Genomic DNA, 17780 nt, shown 5'->3' with positions numbered 1-17780 from the left:
AAATCAATTTGTTAATTAGGGATCAGGTGGGATTTTCCAGCATGAGAGAGAGGACAAAGAAAGCTCATTAGTGTATTTTAAATAAATCAATGGTTTCCGTTGGTGTGGGATTGTCCTGGAAATATAGGACAGAGCAAAATATAATGGATACTTTAAAACTCTTACTTGAAAGTATGCTCAGTATAATAAATAAGAAAAATTTCATACTTATTTGGTGCATCTATATTTTCTAGGTATCCCTCAGCACAAAACCAATGTGGTCAGGAAGATTGAAGGAAACAGAGAGAGATGACCTGTAAAATATAAATGAAATAAAGATAAGAGGTTATTTCAGCTTTGTGTGGCTCACTACAACTGGCAAATTGATTCCAAAACATTACAGTGTTCAGAACCACTGGACATGTCTGAAGACTTGGGTCCTAGTGTTCTACTTGAGCCTGCCACAGGAAAATGTCATCTACAAGGTATGATAACTTCTACCAGGTTCTCCACTGTAATAACATTCAGTAGGAGCTGAGTTCTTCTCCCCACTGGCATATCAGGACAGCATTTGCTTGTTCTACAGATCTCCCTGTACAGAGTCCACCTTTTTCTTGCACAAGGTTGTTCAACCCTAGTGATCACCACTGGCACATACATGACTCCATGCAGGTCCTGCTGAGGCTGATGTGACTGAATAACAGGCATCATTTTTTTGTGGACTTCTGTTGATGCAACATCTGAAAGCAAACAGAAACGAAAACAGGCAGGTTAAAAAGGATGATGTTCAAGTGACCAAATCCGGCAACATTCAGCTTATTTACTCTTTGATGATGCAATGGAGGACAGCAATTCAAAGCCATCAGTACATATTAAGGAATGCCAAGCACTACAGGAAGCAAAAGGCTTCATGATAATCCATACCCATTTGTTCCCTGGTGTGCTGCACATTAAAAGGAGCTCTTTGAGACAGCTTTTCTTCCGTTGCTTTTCTTCTTGCCTTGTTTCAGTTTTGTCCTACCTGCACTCCACAGAGTGAGTCTTGCTTCCTGCTGACAGATAATAACACATCTTTGCAAGGCTCATATTTCCTGAGGATGCATCTTCTCGTGTTGCCTGCTGTCTGCACGACGAGATGCACATCATAATTACCTCTTAGGAAGGCAACAGCTCATCTATGTCACTGTCACATCTGCCCATGGCTAATAGGTGTGCAGTATTTTCTGTGAATTTAAAAACCATCCCCTTTCAAAGGTCAGAAGATCAGAAGTTCAAATTTCAGTGGGAATTGCCAAAAGAGACCACACTGCCTCTCACTGCCCCAGCAGGCTCCTCGTGTGTGATAGCAAGGAGTCGGCAGCAGCTAACTTGCTGGTGCTGTTGTTTCAACAGACACATAAAACTGGAGACCCAGTCAGCTGCAGCAAAAAATAATAAAGATATTGAGTTTACACCCAGTCTTCAAAAATTTCCTCAGAGGGCCTTCGGTTTATTTTCTCACCTCAGTGTGAGGCTCAGTTTTAACAATATGGCTGCCAAAAAGGGTGATTTACTCTGTGGCTTAGACAGGCTGTTGTAATGGATAGAGGATACTATTTCAACAAAGAAACAGTGCCTCAAGTTTTAATCAGCTATGTAAACGAATAGAACCTTGCTCAAAATATTTTTGGCCCTTCCTTTGTGAGCAGATTCTCACATCAGATATATGACTTACAGTGCTACTCTTACAAGAGGAGAGTCATGTGGAGTCCAAGCACAGCAGCATCTTCAGAGGTTCAAAAGTCAACAGTAAGATTCCAGTCTGTGCTGAAACCTGATCCATGAGGTCTAAGACAAAAAGCAGTTTTATTTCCCAGATTTTTCAATAAAAATATTAAAGTAATTTTAAGTTTCAAGAATGCAGATAAAGAGCATAAAATGAGTATTTCAAGGCAGGTGTGGGTTTTTTCTTGCAGCAGTAACTTAAACAACACTTCATTTTTTCAACTGAAGATTCACAATCCCTTGCCCAATCATATAAGGGTTTTTTTAAGAAAAAACTCAGTGGCTTATTCAAAAATAATTTTCTGTACATAACCTTAAAAAAATAAAAGAAGAAGAAAAGAGGGGCCCTTGGACCTCAAGAGAAGGCCAGTTTCTTGAAAGTACTGAACAAGATTTAACAAATGTAAAGAATCCTGTAGCTCCTACTCAGTTACGTTAGCTTGCTCTCCTCCTCCAGGGGAAATATACCATCCTTGGGAGACACTGAACTCCAGTCACAATTCAGGAAAACATCAGTTAGTGAAAAACTCAAGTATGTACTTGAGTGCTATTAGCGTGATTGGGACACAAGTGTATAATTGAAGTTAAGTATGATTAAAGTTAAGATTCTTTAAGATAAATGGATTAATGCAGATGTTTATGTAATTTTCAGTATCAAGGACAAAAGTTTAAGTAATTTGTCTAAATTTACATATGAGTTTTATAGGAAACCACCATTTCTCATCTCACAAGTCCCAGTCTCCTTCCTTCAAATGCCTAAAAGCTTTCATTCCCCTCACTCCAGTATTGACACTCTGCTCATTCTCTGCATATTCCCGTGATGCCTTTTGGAAACTCAGTCAGGGGAACAATGGGGCTGCTTAGGCTCAGCTTTAGGAGGGAGCTGGGCTGAAATGGACAAAAACTTTTTTACTGAGAACAGTTGGTCAAGGTGATTTCTAGACACTGGCAAGCTTAGCCACCAAAGTTGTTGTGCCTGGCTGTGCTACAAATTCATAGGAGAATCAGGAACTGAACTTTGTACCTCTTGTTCTGCCTACACAGTGCCTAATTCAGTGCTGACTGCAAACAGCTCCCACAACTAACCAAACCCTCACAGAAAAGCCCAACCCAACATGGTCCTGTTAATTAAGTCACAATAATTTCCTCCTCTTCTTTTCTGTGATTAGGATTCAAAAATTAAAGCCATTCATCTTCAGAATGATAAAACGACACACACCTTATGAGCAAGCATCCAGTTTTACTCCCTTCAAAATCCACCAGAGAGAGACAAACACTTTCTGGGCCCCAGCCCAACTTTATCCTAGTCTTCAACTTGATATCCACTTCAGTGATGTGAAGCTCTGCTGGATGGCTTCAACTTTGCCTCCAGACTGTTGCTAATTGGGAGGACTATATTTCTTTGTTCTTTCTGCAGTGTTAGCAGAGACACACTGGCAGTGTGTTGGCAGTGGAAGCTACCACTTTGGGAAGAGTTTTGATTAAAATATACATTGCTTTGATCACTGCTTTCACTGTAGTGGAAGATAAACACGATCAGCAGTTTTGGTTGGTGTTCATTCCTAAGGCACATGCTGTGAAGTTACTGCACAACATTAAGCAAAAGCTTAAATGTAAATTATTGTAGTCAACTGGGGTTTGGAATTATCCTGAGACTAGAAATCTTAAAATCTAAAATGAAGAGAAAACAGCACTGCCTTTTCCCTTCTGCCATTAGGGTCTTTCACAACTGCAAGTCCAAGAGGTGAGGGTTGAGATCTTTTGTCACAATGCATGTATGTCAGAGGAGGAAAGGGAAGAGAGCATCTTCTATAACTAATGTAATGCTTTATATCTTTTCATTCAACACCAAAAATATCACAGAAGTACACTTCCCTTTGGTTGGTGAAGCTTGTTTGAATCTCACAGCTGGGGCCTAGAAGAGCTGTCTGAAGTGTAGCCATGATCTTTATGTGAAGACATTTTAACACAAATTTTTCCTCTTTTTTTTTTTTTTTTCTCCTTTCTCTTGTGAAGCCAAAATGATGTCTTTTACAGGAAACTAGTATAGCTGTTAGTATAAATAGGATTAATGGAAAATGTTTGTTTTCTGTACTACAGCTTTGTATGCAAAATTAAACTTCAAGAATTTGTTTTAAAAATTCTAATGTGTAAGGCTTTACATTTCCAGGGAAGAGAATGAAAAAAAACCCCCCATGATTAAATAAAGATTTGCTCAGATAATGGCTAGTAGCTTAATGATGTTACTTATAAGCTCATAAAAAAACCCACCGTGGGCATACGAGGAAAATTGAGTGTTATGTTTTGGTTTTTAAACTGGACCTTTAATGACACCTTATCATTTCCTTGGAAAAGGGTCATTTTTCTGATCGGGTTAGGAACCAGCCTACCCTTCCTTTTGCCATCCCCAAGACTGGGCGAGATCCCATGTAAATACGAAATGGTTGAGCATCACCAAGATCAATGAAGCTGCCCCGGATAAGATCTGGGTGACCGATTTGACCTGCAGGGGCAGGGGGCAGCAGGTGGGTGCTGCTGTCGAGTAGAAGTGGTTGGTTGGCACCAACGGCTCCTCTGCGTTATGTGCTACTCCACTCTGTCTGTTTGAAGGCCTTTTCTGATAAAGTAATAAACATACCACAGAACTGTTTTACAAGCCAGGTCTCACTCTGCTCTCCAGCTTTTTCTCATTAAGGGCATTGCTGCTTCAAGGAAGTTCAAGCTGCAGCACATTTAACATCTGCATTCCTTTGACGTGTTTTGAAATTATTTTAAAACAATTGGGAGAGCAGGACCAGGTCTGGGGGGGGCTGAGTGCTTCAAAGAGAAAGCAGATCAGCGTGTAAGCCCCAAATTACATAACTAGCCCCACCAAGGAAATAAATTAATTTGTTTCCCAATGGCTTATTTATATAACCCTTTAATTATAGCTAACCATATCACCAGTATTATACCATGGGAAAATGTAAAACTGTTAAGCAACCTACCACTCCGCCCTCTCCAGACCGACAACACAATCATTAAGCAACAACTACATGTTAGGACATCTCCTGCTCTTTGTCTTTCAAAGGTACAGTTCAATAATGTGGGTATGAAAATGTGACCTCAACTGTAACTCTTTTTCTAGGGCTTTTGTGTGTTCCTGAACTCCATCTCCCTGTTGGATTGTAAAAGTGGGACAGCATTTGACCTGCTTGCAACACAAAAAAGGGATATTGTTTAAAAATTCACTATTTTCCCAGTCTGCACATGAGTCATAATCAGCAGTTGAGTCCTGTTAACTGCAAGTGCTGCTCAGTCCATGCTGGCTTTTCAAATGTGGTAAGTTTAGGTAGCTCTATTGACTTCAATTAAAGCATTTCTAATTGTTTCTAATTCAGTAGACACCAGCTGAGACCCTAGCTTTTGCCCTACAAAAGACACAGTGTTTTAAAGCAGCTTGCTGCAGCTCCTTGAGGTCTAATGAATGCTACATATTAGGAGTTATTAGATCAAACTTCTGTGATGAACAGGATGGCAACAGTAACAGAGAAGGTTTTGCAGGTGAGAAATATCAGAATTTTCTCAAACTGAAATTGTCAAAGCAGCTGTTTCAATCCATGTTCAGTTCACTTTGGAAGACAATATGTAAATATTTCTAAGAAAAATAATCTCCTGACGATACGACATTAAACTGAATGTGGCATATGGAGAATGCTGTATCTTCCACTACAGGGTTCCAAGAAGGGTTTCATTATAAATCATGGAAATTCTTCCTAATGTTTTGATGTTTGGATTGGCTTTTGATACTCAGATTAGTGGAATCTTTCAGGTACAGTGACTTTCTTCCCTGTAAAGGGGTAAGTCTTGGTGGCTTAGCAGCACTGCAATATGTACAACTTACTTAGGTACAAAGATAATGCATCTTAATACTAGAATAGCCAATGTAGCTGGATATTAAGAGCCCTATATATGACCAAATTAGAATAGATTATCAGAGATGCTTTGGAATCTCCATCAGTCAGACTTTATCCATCAAGTAGGGTATCCTAAAAGCATCAGGGCCACCACATGGTAATAGGTTCAGTGCAAGAGCTGTGTTAGGTGTTTTGAGGAGGCCTTGAAACCAGTGCTGCAGATCAGAAAAGAGTCGTTCCAGACCCTTATTCAAGAATCTATAATACTCTATCTAAAGTTCAAAAAGAGCTTAAGAGAAAGCACAGTATACACAGGGATTGCCCCCAAGAAAATTCCTCGATTAGCTTGCTAAATAATCTATTGTATTTATTTTTAATATAAAGATGGCATAAAGTGAGTTTTAGCAAACCATTCCTGCATAACTCAGTGTATAGCGAGATGAAGCAATGTTATAATTCCATCTTCTACACCCTTTGAAGCAGTATTTCATTGGTCATGTCTGCGATGCCTGAGGATGGCCTTTAGACCAAGTTCTGTACTCTTAAAAACAGATCAAAAGGAATTTGGTCATCTCCTTCAAAAGACAGATGTTCTCCTCCCCTTTTTCACAGAGCTGCAACATTAAACAAGGCTTGGTGTTGAGGAACGTCTTCTGTAATTCAGTACAAATGTTTTGGCTCACGGTCTCAGGTTTTTAGATGGGAACGGCAAGTTAGTAATCTTCAAGGGAGCTAAATTAATTTAATCTCAGTCCTGAACTAAGAGGGGGGAAAAATGAAGTTGTCAAGAAAAAGTGGTGGGTTTGTATTAAGCAAAAATTAAAATGTTAAACCTCATGTTAGCTGCTAATATACCAATAGCATTTTATCTCAGGATTTTATTATGACTAAACCCAGATACAAGATTATTTAAAAATCTTAGCTATGATTGCAATAAATAAATACATTGTCCAGCCCTCACAATGGTAGAAGAATGCTGTCAAATGTGTCCAGTGTCTACCCCAAAAGCTTGAAAACAAGAAAAAATAACAAGAATGCAGTGTTTTTGAATAGCATTATATAATTTTGTGATTTCTCATCCAGATCTGATTTTTAATCAAAAATTAAGGCTTGTGGTGGTGAGAGATATACAGACCCATACACCTCTTGCTGACGTTTCAGATGACATTCTAAGTTACACAAAATAGAGAATAACTGTGTCCAGATGTAGAGGATAAGATTTGTCTAGAGAAAACACAAACTGGTCAAAATCCAAAAGCCAGATTCCTGAATCTCTAAAAAGTTTAGTTAATGTATGTTTATATATTTTTCCCACAAAGTATCATTTCCTGATTTTGGCTGAAGGTAGTAAAATACCTTGAAAAAGGCTATTTCCATGCTGTGCTGAACTCCACAGAAGCCAAGACCTACAAGAAATCTCTAGGGAAAACAGATTTTCCTCCTTTTACTGGCTGCTTGAGTGTCAGTCTTCTCCAGGGTTCCCTGACAATTCAGCACAGAGTTAGAAAGCTAAATAAAATAATTTACTATACTTCAAAGTCTTTTTTTAAAAACAAATTTTCTCATTCAAAAAGGCAAGAACTGAAAACGGGTCCTTTGTGAAGTCTGGAGAGGGATTTACGTAGCATAAAAAAAATATTTAAAAAAAGTTTTTTGCTGCAACGTCTCAGAGCACTATGTACCACAGGCTCTCCAATCACCCATGGTCAGACTGTCTCAATTCAGCTACCTCAAGCTCTGCAGCTCTGGGAGCTGGATTTGTGTGGGGACAGTCAGCTCATCAGCCCTGGTCTTCATGAGCATTTATTTCTGCCCTCCTTCATTGCACCTTGAAATAACTAAATTACATTCAAGTGGGAATTATGATCAGGTAATTTGCAGGCAGATGTGGCTGCTAAAAATCTGCTCTTCTTTTGGGTAAAGCAAGGGAAATATCAGGTAGACAAAAAAAAAAAAAAAAAAGACTTCTGGCTTCCCAAGAGCTATCAGAAGACCTGGAGAGGCACTATCTGGAAAACAAGGATATGATCTGGAATTGATTTCCATTCTTCCTAATATTCCTCAACAGAACAAAACATCTGTAAGTTGGATAGTTGTAGACAGCTGGTTCTAGAGAAGGGCTGGAATTTACCCCTCCAAGACATAACCTTCTCTAAGGGGAATAATACCACCACAAGAAAACATCAAACCTGAATAGTTCTTGCAACTGTTTGCAGTTCAGGAAATCAGTCTACTGCATTGATATTTGTAACCAATATAATTTTATCTCCACTCTGTGCCCACTTTCTGGTAGTGCAACATAGTCACATTGCTGACAAAATGTGTGGAAATGGGGATTTATGGCCCATTATGCTCCTGCTAATGAAGTTAACAAGGAAAAACAAAACTAAAACCCAATCCTATATTATAACTGTTTGGGTTATGCAGCTGTGCAAATGATACATGGAAAAAAACCTGAATGTTTTTACTTTTGTTAAGAGAAAAAAAAAGAAATTATGTTTTCATTGACTGAAAAATATCCAGTTAAATTCTGCCACAAGATTTTCAGAGAAGACAAAATCAGATCCCTGTAGACAAAATTTACCAATAAAGGAATCTTTTTCAGTTTACAGAAAAAACTTTTTGAGATTTTCAGTTATCTCATGAGAAGTTTAAAAAAAAAAAATTAAATCAAGGTGCACAGGCTCTTTCCTGTGAACATCCTTCTTCAGTTGAAAACTCCATTTCCCAACAATAGCCTAGGAAACATTGGCACCTTATGTGTAAAAAATATATCACCATTGTCTTTTATCCCATGCATGGCTCATTTGTGTAGACCAGTATCCAAAGGGAGAGAGACCAGCAGCTACTTGGAAGCCAGCGAGATGTGTACTTCCATCTAATGAGGCTGTCCTTGATGGAGCACTTCCTAAAATGCTGGTTTGCTTTTTCTCCTGAACCTTCATCGATCCTATAGAAGAAGTGTTTACACTGACAGCACATTTCTACCAGCTGAGGATCTGGCCCTATTTTAGCCTTCTCGACTTATTTTTTGGCATGTTGCTGCAAGCGGGTTGGGATCCTGCCAGGGTGGGGGTGAACAGCACAGCACTCCCGGGCTCTTAGTAGTATTGACCATTGTATTGATGTGAATACAAAAAAACCTTCAAAGGCAGAAAGGTGACTCCCTGTCATATGCAATGCACCTTCTAGTCCTTTCAAGCCACAGCTCATCAGCATAGTCTGTACTTAAACCCAGGACATGCTGCTTTCTCCAGTGAACGAGTGATGGAGATTATTGTAGTGAACAGTAACAGTAGATGAGGTGCTATCTTCCCCTTTAAATTGAGCCATTCAATTTGTCATGAATGGCTGAGTATTTCTTGTTGGCATTTGGGACTTAGATTTCAGCGCTGGGAATAAAGTGAATAGGATCAATGATGAAGCTGAAGTACAAAAAGAAGGAGCAAAAAAGGGCAAAGGACTAAAACCGATAGAGACAAGCAATTACAAGGTGTATTAATGTACACTGAGCTAGGCTGGAAAGAGGGAAAAACTTATTGTTATTCCGAGGGATTTTTTTCCATGAGAGATAAAGGGGAGGGAAGTGAATATTTGTTATTTGGGCAATTGCAAAGCTGTGACTGCAAAGAATAAAGAGACCTTTTAGAACATGGCAGCTGCCTCTGAGCCTGGAGCATGGTACTTGATACTACAATCTACCCTCCTAGTGCTTTTTGACCAGCCTTTGAGAACAGCAAGGAAGGCATTCAGAAGGAAGACAATGACGAATGTCAAGAAAGAGAGAGGAAATCTGGAGTTTAAAAGACTATTGAGTGACAGGTAGGTTAGATCAAAGGCAGACATTTACCAGGTATTTACAATTGCAATGCTAATAGAGGTTAATCATAGAAAGCAGAGCCAAAGAGTGGATGTCTAGTCAATCATAAAGCATACATGGATATATTTAATACACACATATACATAAACCCACACATATGTATGTATATATTGTACTGTACTTCAAAAGCCAGCTGGTCAGTCAAGTAGTCACCATCACCCGTTCTGATTTTCTCTGGGTTGTTACTGTAAGGGAAGATTTTTGCAGGCTGAGCATTTGAACGTCTTTTCAGCCAGAGACAGTTAGATATTTTGGAGGGAACACACAAGATGGGGCTCATGTATAAATCACTGGAAAAGCAGAGTCAGAATTTGTTTCTTTGTAAAAAGGAAACAAAGCCCCAAAATCTGTGCTCAGCGAGACTGTGTTTGTTATCATAGCTTTTAACACGGAGAAAGGAGAATCATTATTAAAGGATTTTTAAAACCAAGTTTCTTATCTTGCTAATTTTGAGGGCTGGATTTTCCAGGACCTCACTACCAGTTACACAACTAAATGAGCATCAGCTTTTCTAAAGGCTGCACAATTTTGCAAACATGGGCTCAACTCTGAGCACTTTTGCTTACCAGCCCTTTTCAATCTTATCTCTCTCATAGACATGCTCTCTCTTGTTATCATTCTTCCACCCATTCCTTTCCTATGCCACACACAGATTTCAAAAAACAAAACAAAAACATTTCCTATGGGAGTCTCTCTATACTCATTTTAGGGAAAAGCCGTTCGTGTTCGCCCTCTGTGGCATGTAGCAGACCCAGCTGTGTACTGCAGCAAGTACAGCTACAACAAGATGTAGCTGTGTCTAGAATAATTCCTAATACCACAGCTATGTGTGATTTTACCAGCAAAACCGTTCTGATGTCATGTACTCCCAAATCTAGAAAAAGTAATGTTACGTATAACAAAATACCACACACAAACTATTAATGAAAGACCATAGCAACACTAAGTGAATAACTTCATGTATTTATCCAAATCTCTTCACCCAAAGACTGCCAATAATGATTTTTTCTTTTTCCCATAAATCAACCACAGAAGAACTAGGTCTTATTACATGTCTGGACTAATTCCTGAAATTATAAGGTCTCTGTCAGGAGTTTTAGGAACATCTAATGCAAATAAAAGCAACTTTAAAGAACGCATTATTTGTCCAAGAGGTATCTCATCTATATGGAAAGCTGCTTCCACTCTTGGGCAACGAACTACCTAGTTAACTGCCACGAGAAAGCAGTTTTCTCCATGTATAATAATGAATTCATTCTTTAATAACATGAAATTTGCCTCCTTTGTGCTAGGTCCTATATGCAGGAAGGAAAAGGATGGTAAGCATGAGAAAGGAGCATTAATGTACAGCTAAGGTAGACAGGTATATATTCACCTTATGGGCAAAGGATGCTTACATCGACAGCGAATCAGTTATGCTGATGCTTATGCTGCAGCAGACAGCCTCGTCCCTGCAGTCAAGAGCTGGGAGCAGTTTCTGGGCTGAGGCTTGCCGTCCTCTTCAGCAGGGCTGGCAGGGCAGGCGGGCCAAGTCCTCCACCCTGCCTTCGGGATATGCGACCCAGACAACAGGATGGGCAACCTGGCAAAGAGCAAGAGAAAGATGGGGTTAGGGCACAGACCTGGGCTCTGAGGCATGCAGGGGACCGATGCCCCAGTGGCTGTGTGGGTAGGAGAGCACCGCCACGTACATTTTGGGCAAGTCTGAACAACCACTGCAGAAATGCTCATCTTGATACTTCCTTTTGCAGAACTGGAAGGAAGAGGAATAGTGGGGGAAGGGCAGAGAAAGATGCACACCCACACACAAACCAAAATTAATTTCTGGCGTTTGCTATGAAATCACAGCAAAGGTCCTGTGGGCTCCCTTATTATCTCTAAGCCAAGGACAAATGCAAGGTATCATTTTCTGTTTTGCTGTTATCTTCATACACGATTTTTTACAGGTGTTTCACCAAGCATGCAGATCAGAAAGTACAAATACCCAAACCTGAATATAAGGGTCTGCTTGAAAATCTTTCTGTATTAATGCAGATAAGTTTCTAAATGTCTTTGCTAAATTAAAGCTTGTGGCATCATTACACTGAAAACAAAGCAGGACTTTATAATGTTAAAAATGGGACAAAACTATAATATACCAGTTTCTGTCTGGAATAGGATTAGGTTAAAATTCAGAGGTTCAGGTCTGAGGCTGGAGCCAGACTACGGTTTGGGTCTGTCAGCACAAGCATCCCATGAACAACTGAGCCAATATTCAGCCCCAACAGTGGAAAGCTTCTAAGTTCATTTGGAGGCAGTCTGGTCTTGCAAGAGCTCTGCCATTTTGGACAGCATCCAAAAAGCAAGTGAAAAGAGGCCCCTGGATGTTTTTTTATTATTATTATTATTTGAATAAACCCATTGTGGGTTCTAAACAAGTTCAAATCTGGGCAGACATGCTAAAACAAAACCACCCTTCATTCTGGGAGTAGGGAAGATATGAAACTACAGTTTGGAACCATCTCTACTTTAGTGATATCTATCTTAAATCATGCTCCCTCGAAAAACGAATTAAGAGTTACAGCAGCCTCATACCAAGGCTGCTCTCAGCAACAAACAAAAATATTGCTTGGATTATTTTGCAATAGCTGAAAAGTTAAAAGCCTTTGTTAACAATTAACAGTTTCCATGAGAAGCACTCATCACGCTTTTGCCATCCCATCCCATCTAAGCTGAGTGATCTGCTGGAGCACAGATCCTTCCATGCGCATCCTTGCTGCTGGCTGGAAACCCTTCTCCCCCCCTGAACCACCCTTCATGAAGGAGCTACTCCTGGGGTGAGGTTTCGGTTTCTGTCAGGTGACATCAGTGTCTCCCTGGAAAAGCAGTCTTCCCTGTGTGTTTGAATCTCATTGCAAATACTTGTCAAGTCTTTTTGGTCTTCAAGTTAGTTTGGCTTTTAGTCACTCTTCTGGACATTTTCAAGTAGTTGTATTAATAAAAGAGTGAGAATGTGGTTTATTATCTCCCCTCTTTTATCTCAAATCACTTGTGGAAGGAAAAATGAGCTGTTCTGGCTTGAGGCTGCAGAGTAGAGGAAAAAATTCTGGAGTTAAGCAGATGTTGCAATTTTATTTCCCATCTCAACCACGAGGTAGGATACATGTATACTCCTGAATTGCCTTCCTGAACATTGTCTCGTATTATTCTGATAGAAGGTTGTCTAGCTTCCAAACAACTTCTATATATTAGCCATCGCTCAGTTCTAGGGAGGTGAAGGGCTACTGAAACCTCAAGCAACAGTTGATATCAACTCCCTTTTGTTTCTGTAATAGGTTTTTCTATGGAACTGTTATATGCACTGGGCGGAGAATCAAAGCTTCCTATCAAAGAGTAGGGCAATGAAAACTTACAGCAATGCTTTCCCCCCTCCAAAATCTGCATGCATGGTAAGGATTAGAGGGAAAATTTTCTCCATGCTTGAGTGCACTCTCACAGGCCAGTTCTCCAAAGATGTGATACCATGCTGGGCTGGTGTTACAGGAACCCAGAGAGGGAAGGCCAGTCTGGGTGTCCCTCTTCTCCTCCTAGTTCCCTCTGCCTTAGAGGTTAAAGTTACTATTGGCCGAGCAGCACCTGCTGAAATCACAGTCAATCATGACTACATCCATCCCCTGTTCATCACCATCCCTGGATCTGTCACTCCTGCTCATCCAGACAAGCAAAACTGTGTGACTTAAAAGAACTTCAAACAAAAGAACCTGTTTTCTAACTTCAGTGTATTAACTGCCTCCTCCTGGATGAAAATTTTGTCTCTGAAGAAAGACAGAACTCCTATTCCCCCTCACTATTGCTGTTATTCCCACATCTACGTATTTGTTACCGCCTCAGTAGCTCTTTCTTCATTGCAAAGACTAAAATGAGGTGGCCCAAAGGGTAGGATGCTTATCAGCCTTTCTATTCAGATGTTGACTTTGTGAACTCTGCAGATCACTGCAACTCAAAGGCATGACTGCATATCAGACAGACATCCCTGATCCAACTTGTTCGGAGGTGATCATGTCAGTGTGGCTCTCTATGAATGGGTTAGTGCTATTTAGCCAAAAAACTCTGCAGCTCCCAGTAAACCTCTCCCCAAATCTCAATTCCCCTGTCACCACACCCAAGCAAGGCAATTTAAAACCAGTGAAGGTGTGGCAACACCTGCCAACCTCTTAGCTGCAGTGCAAAGCATTACCATCATCCATCTGCTCTGATAGAACTTTAAAATTCATGAGATCTTAATATGACTGAAGAGTCTCTTAAGTGTTTTTGACAAGCCAGAAAATCCAGATAGTGAGAAAAGAGGAAATTATTTAATTCTGAGGTATTTCAAATCTAGAAGAAACTTTGTGTTTGCTTTAGGGTGAAGACGACCCCATTTCAATAGGTAAACAAAACCTCCAATCCTGTATGTTACAAAGAGGGGCTATTTCATTCAGCCTTGGCTTATCTTGCTCGGCTTTTCTCATAACCATCATCACCATCACTACGGCTGCTTGTTATTTCAACAGGATCTGTGGGAGACAAGTGTAAGAACCTGAGTGATCAGAGATAGATGGAGGGGGCAGTGAGCAAGGAAGAAAGAGAAAGAGGAGGAGTAGGATAAATGTATGGGAAATGGAAAATCTGGAGAACAAGAAATGAAAACGGAGGAGCGAGCTGTAGCTGTGAGAGAGACTAAAAACCCAGCTAGACAGCTGCTCTCTGACCAAGGACCACCAAACCTTAGAAATTTCTCTTCACCGGACCAGTGGTAAACACTGACTGTCTGATTTAATTAACCTTCCTGTCATTAGTATGCATCAGTGAGGGAGGAGGATCACACACTCCGCTGTGTAATAGATTCCTGTTGTGCCCTCTGCTATGTGGTATGCACAAACATAAAGCTGTTGGCTCCCTAAGAGGTAGGACAGAAAAGTCCCATCGTACCCACATAGTTTTGAAAAGAGGGAAAGACAAATTCTATTTTTTATTTGCTTTTTACTTTTTATTTATTTGCTTTTGCTTCTTTCCCAGGCACTTTCTTCCTTCTAGGTCAGCCAGTTTAAATTGGAGCCTGTAGCAAGAGATCCATTTCTCACTAAACAAACTCCTCAACAGGAAAGCTTATGTCTTTAAATATATTTTTGAGCAAATTTTCCCTCTCCTCCTCCTTTCTGAATTTGGTTGTTTTATTTGTCAGCTGATAATATGGACAAAATAGTGCCTCTCCCCTACACGGGAAAGTCAGTAAAAGAACTTCTCAGGAGTGACTGGAGCAGCTTGGGAATTTGTCTACCTTGGCAGGAAAGTTCCAATTCCTTCACATTTCTATGCTTAATAAATTCCTGCTCTCTTCAGCAATAATAAAACAAAATCAGTCTCCTGGGGAAGAATTCATTCCAACACACTGTGCTATTTCAGTCATTCTGAGTTTTCATTGGTGGGAGATATAAAAAATGGGATGATAAACTCTTCCAAAAAAGATAAAAATAAACCCATCTTAAAAATGGGCTTCATCCTTCTACCCAACCCTTGTATGGAGTTTCTTTAACGGATTCTTAGTGTGTGGAGGGAAAGCAGCGCTCAGCTAGGAGCACTTAGCATCTTCTGTCTTCAAGGCTCTCTAAGGCTTTCCAAGTGCAAAAGGTAGGAATTATATGTGAGTATTGTATACCAGGTTTATAGAAGGTATACACCTGATTTATACCTCCTGTGTATCCTTCATGGTACTTTTTAAACAGCTTGTGGTTCCACTTTCCCATCTTTTTCATATACATTCCTGTAGGAAAACCAGGTTCCAGTCTCTGCTTTTCCCATATCCCGCTGCCCAGGTGAGTTTGGGCAGGGAACAGGAGGGTGCTGCACTGTGCATAGACCAAGGATGATTTTATGTCTAAAAGCCCACACTGTTCTCATCTGCAGTAGTGAAAAATCTCCATTAGCTGGAAAAAATTGGTAGGTCTTTCATCGTAGAAGCCCTGGCGCTTTATAAAGGCCTCCACAGTCATAGTGTTATTGAAGCACTTTACAGAATATGTAATGATTGTTGCTGGGCAAGTAACTAATTCTTTTCATTCACTCACAACTTACAAACTATTTTATATTAACCTGAAATAGAAATACATATTTATTTTTATTTGAGGGGGAAAAAAAATGGAAAGAAAAAAATTCAGTTCAGACAAATTAAATATTACAGTCAACCCAAAATGAAATATTTCTTTCTAAAATCCAGTTAAAAGAACTGTGGTGCAATTTTTCTGGAAAATAAATTTTAGATAAATACATTAGTTAAATATATTAGTCACTCCTTATGTTGAAATAGGAATAATATGCAGGAAACTACTTTTTCCCAGCACCAGAAAGAGTGACTTTTCATGCAGTTGAGGGCATGGGCAACGTGTTCAGCTGCAGGTTCTTCAGATGCAGAGAGGAGCTGAGCCACTGGCAGTACCTCACAGGTGTACCTTTGGAGCTACAATAAATTTGAACTTAAGTTTCAAAACTGGAATTATTGTCTCCTGTCACCTACCTGTATGACTAAGAAGTTTACAAACCCAGCAATTTCCCCACTCATAAATTCCAGTATATGAATTTACTTGAATCAAAATTTGAATACAACAGTCAACGTTTAAAAGAACTGAAGGATACTTAAGAGCACTACTTAATCTCAGTTTGGCTGTGTAGCTTTCTAAATCTTGCACATCTGTGTATGAACAACTGGTATGTTTAAAAATAATTTAATATACATTAAGAAGGAGGAGTACAGCTGCCTTATTAGGTGAAGTTAGTATTATCAGTATGTTAGTAATGAAAGACTGAAGCTAATGATCTTAATTGTTTCAAATCCAGAAAAAAATCCTAAAATAATACAGGAAGCAAACATCTCCATCATGAACACATTTATTATCTCCACATGGTGTTTGTGTGTGTGTATGTTTGCACAGTATATACAACTGAGCTTGCCTTCACAAATTAGAAATGTTTTGCATTCCATACACAAAATGGTTGCTCTCCTAAGAGGCCTAAAGGTTTGTTTTCTGACACACTGGAGAACCCAGGAACCTTGAGAAAATCAGTGAGGTCTGTTTAACACTCTCTCCTTGGAGCTGGGTGAATAGCGCAGTATATTCTCTGCAAATGCTCTTTAGCTTGAGCCAAAGCCCACTGAAGGCAAGGGAGGTCAGGCCCTTGCAAACGTACATGAATCTCTCTGTTCACATCCACTGTTACCAACACTTCCAGGATGGCTTTTATGAACATTGACAGAAGTTGAGAGTTTAGGCTGAAGAGAAAAGAGAGCATCCAAAGTCTGAAAGCTGATGTTATTGATCCGTGTGATCCAAGAGGTCTATATAAGCCCAGAGGTTGACTTCTAATGCCTAATGAAAGAAGTCAGGTCAAGATTTTATCTGCTTTTAAACAATAATACCTCATTAGTTTTACTACAACTTTAGCTGACTAAATCCCTTTAACAATCTACACACAATACAAAGAAAAATTATGGCTTACCCCAACCCATTAACATGGAATAATCATTGATAAGCAGTATTGCTTTTGGTGATGAAAGACCTAATTTTTGTTTATAATGAGATGTCTTAATGGTGGTTAAGTGATGTAAAGTATAGCTCTACTATTATACACACATGTATTGTCACCCCTTGTATTCTTGGATCTGCCTTAGCTGCATGGCCCCACACGTTACTCCTCAGCTTGCTCAGCAGGCATAAGCAGAACAACAGTAATAATCTACTTGGATAAATGCTCTGAGAGCATGTTCCACATGAGAAGGGCTGTATAAGAGCAATGAATGTTTTTAAAGTGGATGTTTAACCTCCGTCATACAGAACCAGCAAAGAGCCGTGTGGTGGCATCCCTTCAGACCTTAGAAGAGAATGCACTATCATGATGCTCTTTTAATCTCCTCTGGGGGGACCAATAAAATATTTTTGCAGCTACAAAATGTAGCCTACCTGCTTTCTAAACTCTTCAGTCCTAAATAGCAATCAACCTCCTTTCTGAATGTATAAACAAGCGAAGTAGCTTTGGAGGACTTTCTTGTAACTCTTTTCTTCACTTGCCTCTGGATCCTTTCTCCTTTATTACCTGAACATCCCTCTAGGGCAGAACTTTGCAATTGCCAGTTATTCTTGAGGAAGGAAGGTTTTAATGAATCAGGAAATGAACCATTTAACTCCAAGGCCTAACACATCATTTCTTTTATACAGGTAGCCTTGTATTTTAATGATTTGGTTGTTTTT

This window comes from Athene noctua, chromosome 1 (genome assembly GCF_965140245.1).
Source record: "Athene noctua chromosome 1, bAthNoc1.hap1.1, whole genome shotgun sequence".
Classification (NCBI taxonomy): Eukaryota; Metazoa; Chordata; class Aves; order Strigiformes; family Strigidae; genus Athene; species Athene noctua.
This window is presented reverse-complemented; position numbering follows the sequence as displayed.